General features: G+C 41.9%; 1 protein-coding gene across 4 annotated transcripts in view; it reads left to right on the top strand.

Annotated features, from left to right (window-relative positions):
* The window catches only part of ADARB1 (adenosine deaminase RNA specific B1), an 88,279-nt gene that overhangs the window by 13,754 nt on the left and 60,220 nt on the right, over window positions 1-14,305 (top strand). For 3 of the 4 annotated variants that reach the window (XM_044431680.1, XM_044431682.1, XM_044431685.1), the window contains exon 2: window positions 7,870-7,930. The exons of the other annotated variant lie outside the window; for it this stretch is intronic. The gene's annotated coding sequence lies outside the window, so the exon portion shown is untranslated. The remainder of the gene's footprint in view (window positions 1-7,869; window positions 7,931-14,305) is intronic. 4 annotated transcript variants of the gene reach the window in all.

Below are 14,305 nucleotides of genomic sequence, written 5' to 3'. Positions count from 1 at the left end.
CATGTATCAATTTCCAGAATTTTTGTGTTATTTTGCAAGTCCACCACATATAAGGTCCTCTTACATTTCCAACGTTTTGCATTTTAATTCTTATCTATTTTCCCGATACCTTTTGGAGTAATGTACCACTGATAAAACATCTAAGATCAATTTTCTCTTAATGCTTGACCAAGAATTTAATATCTTTCTTCCAGAGAGCTTCCCACTGACCAGATGATATTTCTTCACCAAGATTTAGTTTCCAGATTGTCGTGTGTTTCTTATCTGGATGGCTTTCAGTATCATAATGTAATAACAGTTTGTAAAGTCTTCCTAGTAAGTGATCATTCTGCTGTGTAATCAACTTTTCAAAATCTGTCAGATCTCTTAAAATGCCTTCTCCTGGTTGCATTTCCCCCTTCAGTCTTGAAATCAATTGATGGTGAATGAGCCAATGTATATTTTTCCCTTCATTGTTCAGTTGTTGCCAAGATTTAATTTGTCCTGATTGGTCAATAACATCTCGGTGAGTTCTGAGATTGTTATTTCTCCTTGAGTGTTTTCCATATGCTTCAACTGGGGCCATGGAGGAGGCGGAGGGAATTGGAGGATTAATTTTTTTCCTCATGGAATACCAATTTTTTATTAAATTATCTCTTAGCACATGTTTGTTATTAAGATCAGAGCCTTCTTAACTGATGTTTCAGCCCACAAAAGGTTGTGTATCTCATCTTCAAAATCAACCAGTTCCAACTTCACTCACCTGTTATTAGTGTTTAGAATCCAATCTGCAATATAGGCCAGGCCTGCTGCATAATAATGTAACTTCAAATTAGGTACAGCAAGGCCTCCTCTCTCCTTTACATCTAGTAAAATTTTGAATCTGATCCAGGCAACAGTTTTGTAGTAGTAACTTATCAGAAATGTAGAAGCAATTTTAAAGCCTGGATTGGAGGTTAGATAGGGATAGGGAGGACTGATAAATGCTAAAAATTATTTTAATGTTTCCATGTACAGTGGTACCTCAGTTCATGAACTTAGGTACCACTGTATATGGAATGTGAGCTTCTGAGGCAGCATCAGTGTTCCATCTTCTGGCCAGAGAGCAGAATAGCAGCCCTGGTGGTTGCAGGGCTGGCCCCCCAATCAATTGTGGGCCACCTGGGCTAGTATGAGCAGCACCTGGGAGCCCCGAGGGAAGAGCCATATAAGGACCAGCTCTTCTCTACAGATGCTGCCTCAGCATTGAAGATCTTTGATGTTGTTGGAGTGCTCTGTACCTTCTAGAACCTGTTCCTGTCTGGACTTTGCCTTTCTTCACCTGCTCTACCTTCTGCTCCAATCCCAGGTACCCACTTCTCCTCAGCTTGTCTCTCTGCCTTTTGACTTCTGACTGGCTTCAGTTGCTCTTCACTATTTGGATTGACTTAGCTTGTACTTTTGTTACTGGCCTTGACCTCTAGAGTGCTTGACTGTGATTTGGAATAGGCCCTGATTCTTTAGCCAACGGATCCCCCTGATAGTTCCATCTAGCCCACTTTTAGCTAGATTGCTATACAGGTGATTATGGGACATTTAGTCAAAAGTTTTGTTGAAGTCAAGCTGGCGCATATTCTCAGCATTCCCACAGTCCACAGGTTACCCAATCAAAAACTGAAATCAGATTAGTCTGACAGGATTTGTTCTTCAGAAATCCATACAGGCTTCTAGTAATCACTGCATTGATTTCAAAGTGTTTGCTCACTGACTGCTTTATAATCTGCTCCAGACTTGACTGGTCTGTACTTCCCAGGTTCTTCTTTTTTCCTTTCTTGATGATAGGAATAGCATTAGTTCTTCTCCAGTCATCTGGCACTTCCCCTGTTCTCCATGATTTCTCAAAGATAATAGTGGTTCTGAGAGTGCTTCTGCCAGCTCTTTTATGACCCTATGATGGAGTTCATTGCACCCTGGATATTTGAACTCTTTCAACCCATTTAGATGATCCTTGACCATTTCCCTATTAATCTTGATCTCCTATCCTGCTCCTTCAGTTTGTACTTCCCCTTCATCAGGCAGGCGATCTTTTGGAAGAAGACATAGCCAAAGTAGAAATTGAGCATTTCTCCTCTTTCTTTGTCATCTGTTATCTACATTGAGTAATTGAACCCCCAGTTCTTTCCTCTGTCTTTTAGTTTGGACATTTCTGAAGAAGGCATTTTTGTTCTTTGCAGCATTCCTCACTAGCCTCAGTTCATTCCTAACATTAGCCTTCCTGATGCCATCCCTGCAATTCTGTGCTACCTGCCTGTACTCTTCTTTTGTAGCCTGGCCTTACTTCCATTTCCTGTACACATCTTGTTTTTTCAGATCATCTCTAAGCCTTTTGTTGAAGGCACATGGGCTTCTTCTGTTGTCTTCCACCCTTTCTTCTTTTGGAATAGGTTGTAATTGTGCCTATAGAATTTCCTTTTTTTAACATTCCCACCTATCTTGAACTCCTTTTCCCATTGGAGTCATTTGTGTTGTAACTTTACTTATCAATATTCTGAGTTTATTAAAATGGTCTTTCCTGAAATTCAGGGTGCACATTTGGCTTTTGTTTCCTTTAGAATCAAGAACTCAAGTATGGCATGGCATCTCCCCCAGAGTTCCTGTAGCTGCCATTTTCTTGACAGTGATCCAAATGCAAGGTGTTTCTGTAGCAATCCTTGTCCTTTTCTATTTTCCCCTGAATGTTCTCAGGGTGATGCACATTTCACACTTTTTATCCAAGAGTACAGCCCTATCCTGCTTCTTCTGGAGAAAAGGAGTTTTGCGAGGGTAATGGCAAAGGTGTATGGAGATGAACAGAGCTGTATAACTAGCTGTCTAAACTCTCTTTCCCAGAAAAATTGGTTGGGTCACACTTCTGCACTTTGCTGAGCTGCTACAATGGCAAAACTACGGTGAGCTGGAAGTGGCATAAGTTTGTGGCAGGAAGGGTAGTGTCACTTGAGTCGCCCTTCACAAAAGGGGAAAATGGTGGGATAAAATTGCAGTAGTGATGATGATGTGCATCTTAAGAAATATAAAATTCTGGAATAGCTTCTTTGAAACAATTATGCAGTTGTCAAGAGTTTTATTTAAGATATTTGTATGCTGTTTGCAAGAGCCTGAGAGTTTTGAGGGTGTTTAGCCAAGATCAGATGAACAGATGTAATATATTAGTTCATGAACTTATGTATTAAGTTTGATAAAGTAGCAAGAGCAGGAGGTTAACTTGTGTCACTTTTCAGTCTTGGACCTCTAGAAACCACTTAACAACTGCCACCACACACCTGGATTTAACAACAAAGGCTGCATGGAAGCTCTTAATACAGGAGGGTGAATATGACTTGATAGGAACAACTGGAACTTGGTGGGATTATTCTCATGACTGGAATTCAACAACCATCCTTCCAAGGGCTTGATTAATTCTTGCTACATATTATAGAGTAAATCAGGAAGTTGGTACGTGCTGAGGCATGTGGCCAGCAGCACTTTTTGTTGGCTCGTATCTTCCAGAATGACAATCCAAATACTTCTGTAATGAATACAGACTGGCTTTGTTGCGATGGGGGCGGCATAAAAATGTTTTAAATAAATATGTGCAACCTTTCCATCTCCTATAGAATGGTATATACTCCTGATAGTGAGTTCAGATATATATTTTTAATCTGTCCTGATTTGGGCAACAAAGAATCCTTTGTTGCCTATGGCAGACTCATCAGTTTGTTAGGTCTAGTTTATAAAATAACATAACAAAATAATAAAATTGTATATAGGTGTCATGGGGCTCTATTTTTGTTAAAACAATGAAATTCCTTGGCTGGAATTTATGCTTCTGAACCAATGTTTATGGCTGTAGCAATGTGGGATATGAAGTTGCGTTACATAGTTGAGATGTGGTAAAGCATTTGATATGCTTTTTTTCCTGCTTGCACGGACTCCCAATTATAAAGACGACTAAGGCATGCAATTGCAACTATGTAGCCACATTTTATTTTTTTCAGTGTATGGTCTGTGTATCTTCCCTTGCCACTTCCTTCACTGTCTATAAAAATAAGGGACCAGTTTATTTATAAATATTGTTAAATAACACTGTATTTATCTATTGCCTCCAGAAGGTTAGCTGTAGGATAGAGATCCTGAAGGGAAGTCAGCTGTTTCCTGGATATGAATTGTAGCTGCTGCCTTGTTCTTTTTCTGAATGCTGGATAATTATGAATCATGCAACAAAGTTCTTAGGTTGAGTGTTAGTAAGGCATAAATAAGCTTAAAACAGAATGGAAATTTGGGTGGGGAAACTTTGAGTCCATGATATGTGAGAACTCTGTATCTTGTGTTTTTACTTTAGCAGTGCAACAGGGAGAGAGCTTTGGCTTTGAGAAAAATGCAGTAGTAACAATAGCTCACCCTTAATGATTCTTTTGTTTGTTTAGAATGGCTTTGGCAACAAATACCATTGACAAACTTTGTGTTCTCAAATTGTCAAATGTAAAAAACAAAACTTGGCTAGAAACTTATTTCATGAAAATTTAATAAAATAAGTTTCACATAATCCATCAACTGGAGGGGTTTCCATTAAAGTGCTCCTAGCTAATAAACCTTACTACAGGCCCCATGCAGATAAAGAACCCAGATATGTGAATGCACAGATGACTATATGAAGAACAACAATGACATATAAGCAACCTCCCTACCTAAGTAGTGATTAAAATGGTGGTTGATACTAAATATTTATGTGCATAGCTTTCCTGTCCATTGTATCAAGTGGGAAAGCAGCTTATTGAGCTCTACCCAACAGGGGAAATTACAGTGGTACCTCAGTTCACAAACTTAATTCATTCCACGATTCGGGTCGCAAACTGAATTGGTTGCGAACCAAGTCAAATTTCCCCATAACATTCAATGTAAATAAGGTTACTCCATTCTGAACCATGTGTCAATTTTTTTAAACCACAAAAATATGAAACAAAGTACAGTAGAGTATGAAGAGAGAACACTGACCTTGCTTGAAGCATGGAGGCCAGGAAGGTAGGTGGGGAGGAGGTTATTGTTTGGAGGGGGAGTCTGCGACCGTGATCTCAACTAGAGGAAGTCGCGACCATGTGTTAGAGCGGGGAAGATGGCCGCATTCATGACCATGTGAACACAAACATGACCGTGGCCATCTTCCCCACTCAAACATGCTCTGACATACGGTCGTGGTGTGGGGAAGATGGCCCCAATCGTGTTTGCCACCCAATTAGTTCACGAACGGAAGCAAAATTTTCCCAAACTTTCTGTTCATGAACTGAATTGTTCATGAACTGAATTGTTCATGAACTGAGGTATTTTATTTATAACATTTTTATGCCTGTATACAGTAAAACATGTCTATAAAATTAACTGATAGATCAATCTTAATGATGCTTTTCCATTTTGCTTCCGGTATATTATTAAATAGGCTGACTTTTAGAAATACAGTAGTACCTTGCCTCATGAACTCAATCTGTTCCAGGACTCTGGTCACGATGCAAATTGGTCGTGAGCCAAGTCAAATTTCCCCATAAGGTCCAATGTAAATAAGGTTAATCCGTTCTGTAACTATTTTTTTATCGCAAAAATTGAAGCAAAGTGACAACAGCAAAGATCACAGCCATCTCCCCCCCAGCATGATCACTGCTATCTCTCCCCCCCCTCCCAGAACAACCACTGTTGTGTCCGTGTTCCCTGCACAAGCACGACTACAATCACAGCCATAGGCGCGGGTGTGGTTACACTTGGGCAGGGAGGATGGGTGCAGTTGCGGCCATCTCCCCCACCCCCAAGCACGATTGTTGCCATCTCCCCCACAAGCTTGACCATAATTGCGCCTGTGCAGGGAAGACAGGCGTGATTGCAATCGTCACCCAATGCGGAGTTCGCGACCTGAGGCAAAATTTTTCTGAAATTTCTGTTCACGACCCGATTTGGTTGTGAACTGAGGCGTTTGTGAGCCGAGGCACCACTGTGTTGTGTTTTCTCCTACTGTAGCTTTCTTTAACAGTAGTCTAAATTTCTGTGATTTTTACTGGAAGAGCAGCAAATCTCGTGGACAGAATTAAAATATTGGATACAAAATATTAAGTGTTAAGAACATCCTTAAATATCAGTAAATTATACCTTTGATCAATAATTTAAATAAGGAATGGAAGTAACTACCTGGGTATCTTCTGGAGAAGATTAAAAAAAAACATTTTCATCCACGGCTTCATTATTTCCAGGAATTTCACATTCCTAGCCTTTTCTTAAGTGTCCTCATTACATAAATTTTAGAAATTATTTGTAGGAAGTACAATTACTTCCTTATGTTTCTGGGCTTGTGGTTATTTGACTTGCTGCAGCATCTAATCCAGTTCTTATTTAAAAACTACAGTGAAATAAGCACTGTGGGTTGTCTTGTATTGCCACCAGATGGAGCAGTATATAAATTATCCCACCATAACCTTCATTTCTAAAAACAAATAATTTTGAAGCATGGTTTTGTAGAACTCGCTGCCATTTCTAAAAATATTGCTATTTAGACGATACCGCGGAGAAATGCTGCTTCAGCTATAAACCTGTAATTGTTGCCACAAGAATAAACTGTGTCTGGGTCCTGAGTGTGTGTTTTGGCAAGCCTCAGGTGTGTGCACAAGAAGCTATCTGTTTTGGCAGAACTGACAGCTTAGAATCTGAGGATGAAATGTGTGTAGGAGAGACTGCCCATCCTGGTGGGACTGATGGCTCAGAGATGATTGCTGAACAGTCCCAGCTGCAGTTCAAGTGCCTGAGTATCTGTCTATGTCTGCTCTGGGGGAGAATAGTTCAAGGGCAGCTGAAGGGGTCAGTCAACTCACCTGTGGGAACCAGAAAGGGCAACAGCAACTGGAGGGAGGGCAATTAGAGATGAGTCTATTGGATGGGGAGCCTCTGCCTCCTGAGGAGGTGGATCTGATAGTCTTTTGTCACAGTTGTAGGGTGGCCCAACTGGGGTCTCTGAGGGAGGACTGCAGGCATGCCCAGTCCCACAGCACTCCTCCCCCATGGACAGATGCAGAAGGTTTCGTAAGGAGAGCTTTGGGTGAAGAAAGCCAGAGAGGGTTTGACATACTGCTTTGTGTATTGCATGTAAACTAAAGATGTTTGGCAAAGAAGCACAGGAGAGACTATTACTTGCTGGGGGGGAGAAACACAGTTCATGACACTCTGTCTAAAAGAAACTTGGTAGCTTGTTTCCAATGACAACACCACTAGAGGCAACTAGGGTTGTGAGATCCTTTTGGGATCTACCTCTTTTCTGTTTATCAAACTTCCCCTCATGCTTGATCCTGGTTTAGGAAGCAAGCCAGGCTGAGATGTCTGGAAATGCTCATAGAACTCCAGTTGCACAACCGGCAGCCTTCTTCCATAGCTCATGCAGTACAAATAACGGCTATAAATCAAGTGCACGGAAGAGGGCACTTGCAAAGTTCCATTTGGGGCTCAGTGCCTGGTGATTGCCATGTAAACACTTGGCACCAAGTTATACTCATGGCGTCAAGAAAGCAGGTCAGAGTCTAGGAAGCCGAGCCAAGGGAATCCAACAAATTCCCATCCTCAGAGCAAATTCATCACACATCTCTAGAGGCAGAATTTAAAAATCAACAAAATAAGATATTTGTTAATGGGAATTATTTACAAACATTAATGCCATTCTTCAAATAATAGATTGACAGTACTTAAAGGTTCAGGGCACCTGGGTTCTAGTCCCCACTCAGCCATGGAGCCAGCTGGGTGACTTTGGGCCAATCACATATTCTCAGCCTAATTTACCTTATAGGGTTGTTGTTGTTCATTACATTTCTGTAATGTATATACTTACCAACTGTGTAAATTCCTTTTCAGCTGTGATGCATAGAGCTGTACACAGTGTTCAATGTCTGGTTGCAGCATAGGTTTCTGTAAGGTGAGTATAACCTTGGCTATTTTTTTTCTTTCCTAATTGTGCCTACCATATTTCCCTGAAAAAAAAAAGACCAGGTCTTATATTAATTCTTGCTCCAAAAGATACTCTAGGACTTATTTTCAGGTGATGTGTTATTTTTCATGTACAAAAATCTACATTTATTCAAATACAGTCATGTCATCTTCTAGAACATAGTCATAACTCTCCAAACCCTGAATTGTGTTGCAATGGACGTACTAAACATGTCTGTCTGGCTGGCAATCTTAACTGGGGCTTATTTTTGGGGCAGGGCTTATATTATGAGCATTCTGAAAAATCATACTAGGTCTTATTTTCGGGGAAACAGTGTGACATGGTGTTTTCCTTTTTCACAGAAGCTGTACATTGATTCATTGAGTTTTCCACTACAACCCCAGGATTCATTTTTGATCAGACACTGCCAGCTCAGATCCCATCAAACCTATACTTGAATTTGGATTTTTTTTGGCCCAATATACATTACTTTACAGTTGCTTACACTGAACTGCATTTGCAATTTTGATGTCAGTTCTCCTAACTCAGAGAGATCCCTTTATAATCCCCTTTTGTTCCTTACAATCCCTTTTTGTTTTAACTACCTTGAATAATTCAGTGTCATGAGCTGACTTGGCTACCCTATGCTCACTTCTATTTCTGGATCATATATGAGTATAGTCCCAATGCAGATCTCTGTGGGACTGCTCTATTTAGGTCTTTCCATTAAGAGAATTTACCATTGATTGGTACTCCCTGCCTTTTGAGACTGATTCGTAAGAGGACCTTTATTTCTTTTTCATTGCTGCCAAGATTTTCAGAAGTCTTTGGTGATGGTTTTTGTCAAAAACCTTTTGGAAGTTTATCAGATCACTCAGTCCACATATTGATACTATCAATATTAAAGATCTCTACATGTTAGTGAGAAAAGACTTACTTTGGTGAAAGCCATATTGATACTTTTTGGCAGGACTTGTCTTACTAATTTTATCTTTAATGATGCTTTTGGCCAACTTTTCCAGAACCACCCAAAATTACTTCTAAAAATAGCTTTTACATTTACTAGTCTGCTGGTATAGGGCCTGATTTTAGGGACTTTCTTTAGACACACTCACATATCATCTGAGCCCAGTAAACTAATTTTCAGTTTGTCAGAGAACTTCATCTTTTGTCACTGCTATTTGTTTCATGATTTTGGACTTTCTTCTTGAAAACAATAGTTCAGATGCAGTGTCTCTTCTTCCTTTTCTGTGGTGAAGACAGATAAAAATAATTCATTCAACATCTCTGCAATTTTCTTATCCTCCTTTAGTATTTTTTTAAACTGAATGCCCAACACCTCCCTAGCTGGTTTCCTGCATCAGATATATTTATGAAATTCTTTATTGTTGGTCTTGATGTTGTTATGGATTGGCTCCTTAAAAAAATGGTCTTTTCAAATGTGTTAATTGCCAGGTTCAGACAAGCCATAGTGGAAATGGTGGTTTCCTGTCTTGTCAACCCAATAACCTCTGCCTGCATCATGGAGACCAGACACATACATGGATACTGACTCCCTGACCCCCAGCCTCTTCTCTGAAAGCACATCACCCTCCCTGCCCCCTTCATGGAGGAAGACCCCTCTGCCATTTCATTGAAATAAGGACTGCATCATCTGCATATAGTAGTATAGTTGTATGCCTCCCCACAGTTTTGTGGGGGGGGAGGATTGATGTGGTTTAGCTGCTTGACCAGTGCGTTGATATAAAAGTTGAACAAAAGTGGAGCAAGAATGACTTGTTTGACCCCTTTCTGTGCTGGAACAGCATTTGTGAGGTGACCATGTGTGCTGCATCTGACCTTGAGGGAGGTGCCTCTATGTAGGGTCAGAGTAAGTAGGAGTAGGTGCCTATAAATGTTGGAGGCCTCTAATTTTTTCAATAGTTTGACCCTCGAGATGGAATCAAAAGCTGCCTTGAGGTCTATAAAGGCTGCATAAAGCAAGGTGACTTTATTTGAGATGCCCTGAGGAGCCCCTCAACTTCTAGGGGGGTGACTCTAATCTGTGCCCCTAAGTCCCCAGCCTCATCTAATCTCCCATGTGGATCTCATCCTGCTTTGGATAGAACATCTTGGAAGCTAAGCAGGGTCAGGCCTGGGCAGAAGCGGGATGGGTGACTTGAGTGTATGATTCTATGATTATTGCTGTCAACTGCCTAGAGAGCTTTGGCTATGGGCAGTATAATAATAATAATAATAATAATAATAATAATAATAATAATAATAATAATATAATAAAAAGCCATTTAGTGGCTGTTCCCTTGTATCAGTCACTGAATCTCCTTCCTCCTTATTTAGTGGTCCCACTACTTGTCTTACCTTCCTCTTGCTATTTACATGCTGCTAGAAGCCATTTTTGTTGCTCTTGATATTCTTGGCAAGTCTCAGCTCGTAATCAGCCTTAGCCTTGCGAAGAATCCTTCTGCAACGGGCCTCCTCCTCCCAGTATACCCTTTTGTCTATTTGCCCCAGTACCCATTTCCTACAGAGGTTTCTCTTGCATCTGATCCCTCTAACCACCTCCTTTCGCATCCATGGCTGCACTCTCCTTCAGCTCCATTCTTTACTTTTGCATCCATAACGGCGTTCTCCTTCGCCTCCCCACCTTACTAACTAGAGGTGTATCATCAAGGTGTATGCCTCCAAAACCTCTCTTTTGAGTGACCCTCAACTCCCTTGCCTTCCAGTAACCTATCCCAGAAGACTTTCCCCAGTCTGGCCTTCAGCAGGCCAAAGTTGTCCCTCTTGAAGTTCCAGCTTCATCTGGCTCAGTGCTGAGTTCTTACTGATTTTGGAAATCCTTCTGTGAATTTCTCAGTAACTTTCTGAGGTCTCAGGGTCTGGATCTCATCCAAAGACCTTATTGGAGTCAACTCCCTTGTCCCCAACAATGTCTTCATCTCTAGTTCCGCTTCCGTGTCCTCTGTTATGGCTTAGGATTTTCCTTAATGGGGAATGAAGTGGTCTATTATCCAGTCCAACATTATCAGTTAGCTTCATATCACAGTTTGTTAGCAGAGGTATCCAGATTTAGATCCAGGGAGCTCATAAGGACTAGGCTTGACTGAGGGGAAGAGTCAGGATCTGAAATACACTGTCTCTTGCCAAGACCAGGTCTTCTTCGTGTATGCTGATTCTCATTGGCATTAATAGCTCATCTAGTTTATTCTTTCCTTTTAAGAGTCCATCCTGCTCGGTTGGCTGGACACCAGCCAGCACACAGTGACTGTTTATTAGCAGTTTGTCTTCCATGTCAAGGCTGGCCTCCTCCACTGCTGTTCAAATTATCAGTGATGAAGTGGTGCTATGGTTAACCCTTCCAACTCAGGCAGGAGCTCTAACTCCTATTTCTTTGAAGACTCTCTGGGGGATTATGTCATACCCTCTCAGATACTGTGCCGAGTGAATAAGTTGTAAGGGCACAGTTGCTGATTTAAAGTCTAGGAATAATCTTTTGCTGTCCATTTGATGGTAGAAAGTGGAAGCATTTTAAATCCAGCAAGGATATAACGTGATCCAGTGAGTCTGGCAGAGAGGTAAGAAATCTTTCCTTATTTGTCCAGAGTTGAGCATCTTTCTTTGGGAAGGATATTAGGGCCTGGTTTGTTTGGAATACTCTTTCTACTCTCCCATCAGTCTTACGTTGTGCAAATTGTGTTCCCTCAAAGTTGAAAGAATTGGGGCGTGGAACAATGGCATCTTCCTCCTCCTCACTCCTTTGCTCTAACTTGGGTACTAGGAGGGCATGCGTTTGGATTAAGACTCCCAATTGCCTTTCAATTTTATTTAACCACTCTAGAATCAAAACTAGAATTTCTGCAGATATAAAACAGATTTCACCTAACTGTTGGGAGAAGCTATTAGCTGTGAGGGGAGAGTATATTCTGTCATGTGGCTGTTTACTCTTCGGCCTAAAGGTTTTTGTATTCCTGCATTCTCCGTCATTGGATTTTTAATTAATGGACCGCTTTTCATCTTTTGATAGACTGAACTGGTGATGGGGGTTTTAGCAATGTAACAAGTCTGTTCTTCGTCCTGTTCCCAATACACACAGCGTATGTAGCCTCATTGGAGGGGAGGAAGCTTTCAATTCTAAGCTGTTTTTTCTTCCTCTCCCTTTTCAGCTTTTCTTCTCTGGGGCTTGTAGTGGGCCGTCTCTTTCTTATTCCCCCACTTTGGCTGTAGATATATCCTCGCTTTTCATAATTGTGGCTTCAGTTCTTCAAAATAAGTGGGAGCTGTGTCTGAGCTGTGTCTGTTACTCTGTCACCATCTTCCCCTGTCTCTAGTGGATGAGTTGTAGAACATGTGGGGCTTCCAGAAGCTGTGGTTTCCTCAGACTCTGCTCATGACCATCTTGCCTCCCCACCTTCAACCAGAGGCACACAATTCTTCACCTACAAGCTGTGCTACAGCAAGGTGCTGCAAGCTATGGTGGACTCCAAGGGGCAGTTCCCGGATGTGGAATTCTGGAACTAGCCCTTGGCAGACAAGCTAGAGAGAGGTACCTTCTTCTGAGGCCCCAATTTCCCCATGCTTATGTGTGGGAAGCTCATCTGCCCTGTGATCCTTGGTGACCAGGCATCTGTGTTGCAGCCATGGCTGATGGTGCCATACCACTCCAGAAACCACCACATCAACCATCACCTCTTGCTCTTCTACTGTCCAGTCTGTGACCAGTTCCTCCATCTCTCAAGCTCCAGCTACAGTCTTGTCAAGAGCACTCCATGCCAGTCAGCAGGGAAGGCCACAACCTGGGGAAGTGAATTTATGCATTTTCTACCTTAGGACTGTGGGTAGTGAGCAACTGGGTTGCCATGGTTCAGTACAAGCTTTTTTTTGGTGTGTGAGGGGGTGCAAAATCAGCTGCATCTGTGACAACCTCCCAGAGGACCAAAGAACTGGTCAGAATCTTCCAAGCAGAAGCATTGTGCCTCTTCTGCCAGCAGATTCATAACAAGCCAACTGTAGAGCAAAATCAATGCTCAGAGTGCTGGTGTTGAGGAGGCACACGTGGCTATGCTCTGCTGTCTGTCACAGGAGACCTGCCCCCATATTAAGGACCTGCCTTTCAAATGGGAGACACTCTTTAATATTAAGACTGAGCCAATGAATTCAGTCCAGAAAGCCCATATGACAGTCTGATGGATGGAATTCAATCAGCAGCAGTTGTTGGGACCATATAGACCAGGGGTCTCAAACTCGCGGCCTGCGGGCCAATTGCCAGGACGGGCGGGGCACGGGGGAGGAGGGGCCCTGCGGCCTTCAAAGCGCCTCCAGGAGCGACGCGGGATGAGCGGCCCACCACCACTGCGGTGGTGGAATACTTGATGCGGCCCCCAGGTAAGTTGAGTTTGAGACCCCTGATATAGACCATCCTGTATGTGGTACCATACCAGTCAGTCCCCCATTCACCTCAGAACAAATGGACTACTAATTTGGACAATCTGCATCTCATCCTAGATGAAAGGATGCTGCCCCAAGGTACCAATAAGGTGCTGGTGCTCTTACATCAACAGGTGCAAGCTGTGACTATATCCTTGGGCTAGTTCTACTTCCCATACCCCAGTCTTTGACCAAAGCCTGTCTTTCTTCTTCCCACCTGGGAAACAATAAGATCAGATGCCTAGGTCTTATCCATTGTGGAACAAGGGTACAGAATTGTTCAACAACCTCCTGGTTTTAGTATTGTATTATTTATTTATCACTTGTATTTATATGCCACCCTTTAGTCTAGAGGTTGTAAGGAGTGCAGCTCCATCTATAGCCATGATTACAGAAGCAGACTAACTGCTATTGAAGGGTGCTATAGAGCAGGTCCCTCCTCTCCAACCCCAAGATGACTACTACTACTTTACAGTGCCAAAGTGGCATGGAGGACTCTGACTGATCTTAGATCTCAGACATCAACTCCTTGAGCTCACTGAAGAAATTCCATATGCTGAACCTTGCTGCAGGAAGTAGGTTAGTTCACCTCCATTGATTTGAAGGACACATACTTCCATATTTCCATAGATGACTGACATAGCTGTTTCCTATACTTTCAGGTTTGAAGATTTCCAGTTTTCTGTTTTTTTTTCATTTGGATTGTCTACAGACCTGTGGAGCTTCATAAAGTGCATGGTGGTAGTCTGTGTCAGTTTATGCCTGTAAGGGGTCTATCTCTACCTTGAGGACTGGCTGACTGTAGCACTGTCTAAATGAGACTCATTTTATTCCATGAAAAGTACCTGTACTTTATTGGGAAGTTGGGGCTTTGTATAAACTTAGATTTTTCTCTTTTCTACTCTCATTTGATCATTTTCATTGGGAACCACCCCAACT

Source organism: Varanus komodoensis, unplaced genomic scaffold (genome assembly GCF_004798865.1).
Source record: "Varanus komodoensis strain SLA01 unplaced genomic scaffold, ASM479886v1 scaffold23, whole genome shotgun sequence".
Classification (NCBI taxonomy): domain Eukaryota; kingdom Metazoa; phylum Chordata; class Lepidosauria; order Squamata; family Varanidae; genus Varanus; species Varanus komodoensis.
The sequence above is the reverse complement of the archived record's forward strand: the minus strand, read 5'-3'. Positions and strand labels throughout refer to the sequence as shown.